Here is a 10,854-nt window from a genome sequence, read left to right on the forward strand (position 1 = left end):
AATACAGGCAACATGCATGCTACTCGAATAGGAGGAAATCCTCAATGACTGCAATAGCTGTAGAAATCAAAGATTTCAATCCAAACTAATATCAAGCAGAGAAACCTGCACATGCTTCATACAACAATAAATTTTCACTGCTGACCCACACAGCGTCAAACAAGACTGCAGAATACTTTAACTTGTCTACAGGCAGCTTCCATACTTCAAGTCCTCCTGCATGAAATCTAGACATAACCGTCTCGGACGAAAAATCCTCCACCCAAGTCAAGACTCTATAGGGTAAGTGATATTACCCGTCGTTTCAGATTCTCCCTTTCAGCTCCTCAGTCAGGGGTGTGAAAGCACATCACTCCAAGTCAGGAACACAAGCAATCTTTTACAATACTCGACTGCAACAAGGTCACACTGCAAGATATACATCTTTTAAGGTCAAACTTCTACTGAAATTCCAATTCTCCCCAGTGCCTGTGTGGAAAATACAAACATCTGGCATGGGATCTGGTAACAACGAGGTGAAAAACAAAGAAACAATGGTAAAGATCATCTCATGCTAACAGGGCCACTTCACGTTGGGAACAGCGTGCTCAAGCCAAAGCATTTCACAGATGTAAGTCGATATTCTTCCCTTCCATACTTCAGAGTTATCCTTCGTGGTGCTACCTGTGCAAAGCTAATAATACTAAACAGAAGCAATGCTTCCCTACCCCTAAAATAAGGACTGCAAATCAGAATACTTGCCTCAACATTTTGGTGCACGTCATTCTCAGCTTGCATCTAACGTAACATTTAGGGTGAAGAAAATGTTTCAGGTTTACAAAGTAAATCTAAACTGGCCTGCAAAATATGAACATTAATACTCCTCTAACATAAGGCTTTAATGCATTAACAATTACATCAGATACGACTGACAGGTACCTTCAAGAAAAGTGGATACACGCAGTGTTTTCTCAGCACACAATCCCCTGCTCTTCCTGGACTCCTATCCACTCGTATACCTGCCCAAATCGTGTCTGCAAAAGTAAAGTAAAACATTTCCCAACTTATTAATATGCTCCCTACATGCAAGACAAAAGGAGCATCTAACGTTTACAGAGTTCCAGACACTCCAGCTGAAGGTAGTAAAATAAAAAAATAAAAACTAGGAGTTTGGCCTAAATAATCTCCCCAAAAACAGAACTGCTTACATCTCATGTGAGGTCCAGTTTAACAAAAATAATGGACTGTATAACCATTAACTACGCTTCTTGGCAAAGCACTTGTTCTAAACAGATGTACTGATCTCAAAACAGATATTTTGCTTTTAGACTAAGTTAGTAGAAAATTACTCACTTTTCTCTTACAGCTGATCCAATCTCAAAGCAGTCTGTCATACTCACAAGGCAGACACCCAAAACTTAGATGCAGAACTTTGGAAAAACTTTGTAATGCATATTGATTTTTCTGCACATTCTTCTTCTCTTTTCATGGTAGGGGCTGAAACAAACATTGGACACACAAAAAAGAAACGTTGCAAAAAATAAAAAAAGAAAATAGAAGTTGGGACTGTAAATTCCTTGCTTCGAACTTTTACACCAGGTAAGAAATTACGAGCAGCAAAGAGGCTCGTGAACTCATTTTAACACCGATTTGATATGTGATACATCTGCAGATATGCCAACCTTTATCATAAACATTTTACAATCCCATTCCATCTAGTGTTTGTAACAAAATGGGAAAAAAACTTAAAAGATAATCAGCTTTAAAAAACTTTTTTTAAAGAAGAATTCTACTTCCTAGTGTAATAAATGAATACATCAATTACGCCTTTCTACATCAACTGCTGTCCTGAAAATGAAATAGTAACTTTTCGAATACATGAAAGGTGCTTCCTACCGCAACAGAAAAATCCTTGTATATACTGTAACCTCTAGAGATCCAAGTCAGCGGTATGTTTCACTCCAGCAACTTCCTCACATAGCACACACATCTGGACTTCTTGAGACCATGCAGCTTCAATGAAAACAAGTCAGATGAACAGTTGCTTTTTGGTATTTTCTATGATTCTGTCAACTCCATCGTGGGATTTTCTTGGAGAAATCTGGAACAGAAACTCTTACACGGAAACCACACACCTCCCAAGAAATTAGGACTCTACAGGGTGATCGAGCTTTCTCAATTGTTTTCAGATTCACCCTTTCAGCGCCTCACACTCAAGTTTGGCAGCCTGTCAACTGGATCTGGGTAGAGAAGGAAAAACACAACACTGGCTGCTAGACAGCCTTGGTACAAAAAACTACATCTGTCAGGGTCACATAGCTAAGGAAATTCTCTCCACACAGCTTGATTTGGAAGTACACACAATTCACGAAGAGTGCCCTTCACTGTAGGCATAAAAAACTATGGAAAAATCATACCACGCTGAAAACCATCATTCTAGTAAAAATTATGGGATTTCCTCTAGGAAATATCAAACAGAAATATAGTCTGCCACTCAAATGATAATGTGACCAGAAATATAAAAGTCCCAACACAATCCAGGGCCACTGCATGCATTTTTCCTGATAGAGGTGCACAAAAATTACCATTGCACTTCACAGCACTGTCCTTCAGCTTAACAAGAAGAAAACGTTAGGCTGGAAGTACGACTACCATCAAGTTGCCTTTTCAAACTGGCAGCTTTATTTCAATGCAAATTACTAGATTCCATACCTAAATGTAACCCGTGAAACAATCTCCTTGCAAAACCCATACAGCACCTTAGAATAAAAGCTTCATGAACACCAAAATTCAGACCCTAGAAGATACTCAACTCATTACCTTCTGAAAGGTGGTAAAAATATCCTCAGACTGTCACTCCCTTGGCACTTGAGTGGAGAACATAACGTAATGCTGTGACAAGCACTTGACAGGTGAAATTTAGTAACACTGATGAGTACTGCAACAGCTTTAACCCTTTACATCTTCAAAGACCACTTTCTTCTACACAACTGTATACCTAAAATAAACCCATTTCACAATCTGCACAATGTAAGAAACGTCAAAATCACTTCTGGATAGCTGGAGCATCGCACTACGCAGAGTTCCATCCTCCTCTTTACTGACCTTACACCTTAGGTCTACGTAGATGAATATTTAAAAGGTTTCCTTAAGAAGGATGGTTTTCTGACCACATTATACAAAAACACTTTCTTTCAGAATAGGCACAAAGGAATTCACCTCCCCAGCAAGCAACTTCTCTTAATCTGCTTAATCTTAAAATGAAACATAATAAAAGCAAACACAGCTTGCCTTCCATTTTGCATATACAAGTATCTAACATGCACAATGTGATACCATGTTTTCAACAACTCAAGACCCACTATTGGGCTGGGGTGCACAATTTCTCTGTATGTCTTAATTCAGACAAGGTAAGCACTGCTTTAGCCATCCCACCAGTTTAAGGGATTAGACAAAGACTAGAAATGAGCCTAATCCCACATAATTTGTTTAAACATGCTAATAAAACAGCCCCGGCGAATCTTTAAGAGGCAGATCTACAACTAAGGTAAATACAGCACTGCAAGCACACTATTATACCAAGAAAATAATAACTATCTGAAAAAATGCCGCAACAGTAATAGCTCTGTTCTTCACTGTTGACTTTACTACCAGTTTGTTCTTTTTAAAGATGCCAAAGCTGCAAACCAAAATGAAGCAACTCAAGTCCTCCCACACATGCCTCTTTTTTTAAAAAACCTATCTGAATATGACCATACCCATTAAAGAAATCAATGAAATCTTAGGCAGGAAACTTACGATTATGGTTCAGAATGATTTTCTCCATCTCCCTCATCTGAAGAAATGTTCAATTGGCATGTGACACACAACGTAAACAAGGCCACATCAGATAAGGAATGGCTTTCTCAACTCATGCGCACTGCAGACACACACTACTTCTCATTAGTCTGGCTGGTCTTAATACCCTTTCTACTGTTATGGTTTTTCGCCACAAAGTCCTCTAGCTGAAATGTAAAAAAAAAAAAAGAGAGAGAGAGAGAAAAAAGAAAAACAAAAAGAAACAACTTGCCACCAGAGCAGCAAAGATTTCAGAACACAACATTTAAATTCTTCTTAGTATATACTATCATCAAGTCATCAGAGTGCAACGTACCAGATGAGACGCAGAGTTTCACAATACAAATGTCACTCTAAACTGGCCTGCAACACTCTAATACTAACACAGCACCTCTAAAAGAAGTCTTTAACATACCAAGTCATGCCGCAGATGCGTCTTACGACTTCACAGCAAGTGCACACTGGGCAAAGCATCCAAGCACCGTGTTCTTCTTGTAGCCCTGTGCATCTTTTAGTCATCTGAATCATCTCTGTAAAGTTAACAGTCAAAACATCCCCCAGCAATTTCTTAACATTTTACCGACAAGCAAAGCTCAAACATCTTCCCTCCACATTACTCTTACCGTAAAGATCTTGAAGGAGCATCTTGCATTTCTCTAAGTCAGAATAGTGAAACTGTAACAAAAACAAAAAACAAAACAAAAAAACACGCAGAAGTTCCTGTCACCAGTCCCCACAAACCCAACATCCATGAGGTCATTTTTAGCAGCAATAACAAGGAAAATATTGGACAGAACATCCACTGTTCAATTAATGTTTGCCATTTACATATTCTTAACATATTACGCAAATCCCAAAAATTGTGTTATGCACATCTCTACTGTAAAAACAATCCTCCACACTGATCTCTTCCCAATTCCCTTTTGTTCTATACCTGTACTAATCTCAAAAGTAGTCCTTCATATTCAATGCTGCACCCGCAACTTAGCTGAAGTGGTCGGCAAAGAATTCTTACTAGATGGTGTACTTTTCTCTGGGCCTTTCCTTTTGACTCTCCCTGGGAAAGGCTGGAAAGAAACACTAAAAATCTGCAACAGAAACAAAAAGTGCAAACACACAAGCATAAACTTACAGCTGTGAGTTAACTATTTTCAAGACGAACAATAATTAAAATACAGACTAAATAAAGGTACCTCTACTTAGTTCAAAACAGACACCGTCAAATGCCAAGCCTGCAAATATGGCTAACCTACAAAATAAACATCAGATGCATTCCCACTGCATCCTGTGTTTATATCAAAAGGAAGTATTATTTCTGAAACTGCACCAGCTGAAAAATGAAAAGCACTCAGACTTCAAACAACAAAGCAGCTAAATCATGAGGACTACATTTTCAGTAAAAGAGGAATCCTTTCCTTGGACCATTCTACACAAACTACTTTTCCCTAAACCTATACAGAAACCTGCATTTCAAAATACAGGCAACATGCATGCTACTCGAATAGGAGGAAATCCTCAATGACTGCAATAGCTGTAGAAATCAAAGATTTCAATCCAAACTAATATCAAGCAGAGAAACCTGCACATGCTTCATACAACAATAAATTTTCACTGCTGACCCACACAGCGTCAAACAAGACTGCAGAATACTTTAACTTGTCTACAGGCAGCTTCCATACTTCAAGTCCTCCTGCATGAAATCTAGACATAACCGTCTCGGACGAAAAATCCTCCACCCAAGTCAAGACTCTATAGGGTAAGTGATATTACCCGTCGTTTCAGATTCTCCCTTTCAGCTCCTCAGTCAGGGGTGTGAAAGCACATCACTCCAAGTCAGGAACACAAGCAATCTTTTACAATACTCGACTGCAACAAGGTCACACTGCAAGATATACATCTTTTAAGGTCAAACTTCTACTGAAATTCCAATTCTCCCCAGTGCCTGTGTGGAAAATACAAACATCTGGCATGGGATCTGGTAACAACGAGGTGAAAAACAAAGAAACAATGGTAAAGATCATCTCATGCTAACAGGGCCACTTCACGTTGGGAACAGCGTGCTCAAGCCAAAGCATTTCACAGATGTAAGTCGATATTCTTCCCTTCCATACTTCAGAGTTATCCTTCGTGGTGCTACCTGTGCAAAGCTAATAATACTAAACAGAAGCAATGCTTCCCTACCCCTAAAATAAGGACTGCAAATCAGAATACTTGCCTCAACATTTTGGTGCACGTCATTCTCAGCTTGCATCTAACGTAACATTTAGGGTGAAGAAAATGTTTCAGGTTTACAAAGTAAATCTAAACTGGCCTGCAAAATATGAACATTAATACTCCTCTAACATAAGGCTTTAATGCATTAACAATTACATCAGATACGCCTGACAGGTACCTTCAAGAAAAGTGGATACACGCAGTGTTTTCTCAGCACACAATCCCCTGCTCTTCCTGGACTCCTATCCACTCGTATACCTGCCCAAATCGTGTCTGCAAAAGTAAAGTAAAACATTTCCCAACTTATTAATATGCTCCCTACATGCAAGACAAAAGGAGCATCTAACGTTTACAGAGTTCCAGACACTCCAGCTGAAGGTAGTAAAATAAAAAAATAAAAAAGGAGTTTGGCCTAAATAATCTCCCCAAAAACAGAACTGCTTACATCTCATGTGAGGTCCAGTTTAACAAAAATAATGGACTGTATAACCATTAACTACGCTTCTTGGCAAAGCACTTGTTCTAAACAGATGTACTGATCTCAAAACAGATATTTTGCTTTTAGACTAAGTTAGTAGAAAATTACTCACTTTTCTCTTACAGCTGATCCAATCTCAAAGCAGTCTGTCATACTCACAAGGCAGACACCCAAAACTTAGATGCAGAACTTTGGAAAAACTTTGTAATGCATATTGATTTTTCTGCACATTCTTCTTCTCTTTTCATGGTAGGGGCTGAAACAAACATTGGACACACAAAAAAAGAAACGTTGCAAAAAATAAAAAAAGAAAATAGAAGTTGGGACTGTAAATTCCTTGCTTCGAACTTTTACACCAGGTAAGAAATTACGAGCAGCAAAGAGGCTCGTGAACTCATTTTAACACCGATTTGATATGTGATACATCTGCAGATATGCCAACCTTTATCATAAACATTTTACAATCCCATTCCATCTAGTGTTTGTAACAAAAAAGGGAAATGCACTTAACACAGAGAATCAGCTTTAAAAACTTTTTTAAAGAAGAATTCTACTTCCTAGTGTAATAAATGAATACATCAATTACGCCTTTCTACATCAACTGCTGTCCTGAAAATGAAATAGTAACTTTTCGAATACATGAAAGGTGCTTCCTACCGCAACAGAAAAATCCTTGTATATACTGTAACCTCTAGAGATCCAAGTCAGCGGTATGTTTCACTCCAGCAACTTCCTCACATAGCACACACATCTGGACTTCTTGAGACCATGCAGCTTCAATGAAAACAAGTCAGATGAACAGTTGCTTTTTGGTATTTTCTATGATTCTGTCAACTCCATCGTGGGATTTTCTTGGAGAAATCTGGAACAGAAACTCTTACACGGAAACCACACACCTCCCAAGAAATTAGGACTCTACAGGGTGATCGAGCTTTCTCAATTGTTTTCAGATTCACCCTTTCAGCGCCTCACACTCAAGTTTGGCAGCCTGTCAACTGGATCTGGGTAGAGAAGGAAAAACACAACACTGGCTGCTAGACAGCCTTGGTACAAAAAACTACATCTGTCAGGGTCACATAGCTAAGGAAATTCTCTCCACACAGCTTGATTTGGAAGTACACACAATTCACAAAGAGTGCCCTTCACTGTAGGCATAAAAAACTATGGAAAAATCATACCACGCTGAAAACCATCATTCTAGTAAAAATTATGGGATTTCCTCTAGGAAATATCAAACAGAAATATAGTCTGCCACTCAAATGATAATGTGACCAGAAATATAAAAGTCCCAACACAATCCACGGCCACTGCATGCATTTTTCCTGATAGAGGTGCACAAAAATTACCATTGCACTTCACAGCACTGTCCTTCAGCTTAACAAGAAGAAAACGTTAGGCTGGAAGTACGACTACCATCAAGTTGCCTTTTCAAACTGGCAGCTTTATTTCAATGCAAATTACTAGATTCCATACCTAAATGTAACCCGTGAAACAATCTCCTTGCAAAACCCATACAGCACCTTAGAATAAAAGCTTCATGAACACCAAAATTCAGACCCTAGAAGATACTCAACTCATTACCTTCTGAAAGGTGGTAAAAATATCCTCAGACTGTCACTCCCTTGGCACTTGAGTGGAGAACATAACGTAATGCTGTGACAAGCACTTGACAGGTGAAATTTAGTAACACTGATGAGTACTGCAACAGCTTTAACCCTTTACATCTTCAAAGACCACTTTCTTCTACACAACTGTATACCTAAAATAAACCCATTTCACAATCTGCACAATGTAAGAAACGTCAAAATCACTTCTGGATAGCTGGAGCATCGCACTACGCAGAGTTCCATCCTCCTCTTTACTGACCTTACACCTTAGGTCTACGTAGATGAATATTTAAAAGGTTTCCTTAAGAAGGATGGTTTTCTGACCACATTATACAAAAACACTTTCTTTCAGAATAGGCACAAAGGAATTCACCTCCCCAGCAAGCAACTTCTCTTAATCTGCTTAATCTTAAAATGAAACATAATAAAAGCAAACACAGCTTGCCTTCCATTTTGCATATACAAGTATCTAACATGCACAATGTGATACCATGTTTTCAACAACACAACACCCACTATTGAGCTGGGGTGCACAATTTCTCTGTATGTCTTAATTCAGACAAGGTAAGCACTGCTTTAGCCATCCCACCAGTTTAAGGGATTAGACAAAGACTAGAAATGAGCCTAATACCACATAATTTGTTTAAACATGCTAATAAAACAGCCCCGGCGAATCTTTAAGAGGCAGATCTACAACTAAGGTAAATACAGCACTGTAAGCACACTATTATACCAAGAAAATAATAACTATCTGAAAAAATGCCGCAACAGTAATAGCTCTGTTCTTCACTGTTGACTTTACTACCAGTTTGTTCTTTTTAAAGATGCCAAAGCTGCAAACCAAAATGAAGCAACTCAAGTCCTCCCACACATGCCTCTTTTTTTAAAAAACCTATCTGAATATGACCATACCCATTAAAGAAATCAATGAAATCTTAGGCAGGAAACTTACGATTATGGTTCAGAATGATTTTCTCCATCTCCCTCATCTGAAGAAATGTTCAATTGGCATGTGACACACAACGTAAACAAGGCCACATCAGATAAGGAATGGCTTTCTCAACTCATGCGCACTGCAGACACACACTACTTCTCATTAGTCTGGCTGGTCTTAATACCCTTTCTACTGTTATGGTTTTTCGCCACAAAGTCCTCTAGCTGAAATGTAAAAAAAAAAAAAGAGAGAGAAAAAAAAAAAAGAAAAACAAAAAGAAACAACTTGCCACCAGAGCAGCAAAGATTTCAGAACACAACATTTAAATTCTTCTTAGTATATACTATCATCAAGTCATCAGAGTGCAACGTACCAGATGAGACGCAGAGTTTCACAATACAAATGTCACTCTAAACTGGCCTGCAACACTCTAATACTAACACAGCACCTCTAAAAGAAGTCTTTAACATACCAAGTCATGCCGCAGATGCGTCTTACGACTTCACAGCAAGTGCACACTGGGCAAAGCATCCAAGCACCGTGTTCTTCTTGTAGCCCTGTGCATCTTTTAGTCATCTGAATCATCTCTGTAAAGTTAACAGTCAAAACATCCCCCAGCAATTTCTTAACATTTTACCGACAAGCAAAGCTCAAACATCTTCCCTCCACATTACTCTTACCGTAAAGATCTTGAAGGAGCATCTTGCATTTCTCTAAGTCAGAATAGTGAAACTGTAACAAAAACAAAAAACAAAACAAAAAAAAAACGCAGAAGTTCCTGTCACCAGTCCCCACAAACCCAACATCCATGAGGTCATTTTTAGCAGCAATAACAAGGAAAATATTGGACAGAACATCCACTGTTCAATTAATGTTTGCCATTTACATATTCTTAACATATTACGCAAATCCCAAAAATTGTGTTATGCACATCTCTACTGTAAAAACAATCCTCCACACTGATCTCTTCCCAATTCCCTTTTGTTCTATACCTGTACTAATCTCAAAAGTAGTCCTTCATATTCAATGCTGCACCATAACTTAGCTGAAGTGGTCGGCAAAGAATTCTTACTAGATGGTGTACTTTTCTCTGGGCCTTTCCTTTTGACTCTCCCTGGGAAAGGCTGGAAAGAAACACTAAAAATCTGCAACAGAAACAAAAGTGCAAACACACAAGCATAAACTTACAGCTGTGAGTTAACTATTTTCAAGACGTACAATAATTAAAATACAGACTAAATAAAGGTACCTCTACTTAGTTCAAAACAGACACCGTCAAATGCCAAGCCTGCAAATATGGCTAACCTACAAAATAAACATCAGATGCATTCCCACTGCATCCTGTGTTTATATCAAAAGGAAGTATTATTTCTGAAACTGCACCAGCTGAAAAATGAAAAGCACTCAGACTTCAAACAACAAAGCAGCTAAATCATGAGGACTACATTTTCAGTAAAAGAGGAATCCTTTCCTTGGACCATTCTACACAAACTACTTTTCCCTAAACCTATACAGAAACCTGCATTTCAAAATACAGGCAACATGCATGCTACTCGAATAGGAGGAAATCCTCAATGACTGCAATAGCTGTAGAAATCAAAGATTTCAATCCAAACTAATATCAAGCAGAGAAACCTGCACATGCTTCATACAACAATAAATTTTCACTGCTGACCCACACAGCGTCAAACAAGACTGCAGAATACTTTAACTTGTCTACAGGCAGCTTCCATACTTCAAGTCCTCCTGCATGAAATCTAGACATAACCGTCTCGGACGAAAAATCCTCCACCCAAGTCAAGACT

General features: G+C 38.6%; 1 long non-coding RNA gene across 1 annotated transcript; it reads right to left on the reverse strand.

Annotated features, from left to right (window-relative positions):
* Positions 1–3,712: 3,712 nt before the first annotated feature.
* Positions 3,713–10,077, reverse strand: LOC122807727. Its single transcript, XR_006365719.1, has 2 exons — positions 9,068–10,077; positions 3,713–4,904 (listed from the first exon to the last, which is right to left on the reverse strand). It is a non-coding gene; the product is annotated as an uncharacterized LOC122807727 (long non-coding RNA).
* Positions 10,078–10,854: the final 777 nt, after the last annotated feature.

This window comes from Protopterus annectens, chromosome 7.part1 (assembly GCF_019279795.1).
Source record: "Protopterus annectens isolate FY-2018-M chromosome 7.part1, PAN1.0, whole genome shotgun sequence".
In the NCBI taxonomy this organism is placed as follows: domain Eukaryota; kingdom Metazoa; phylum Chordata; order Ceratodontiformes; family Protopteridae; genus Protopterus; species Protopterus annectens.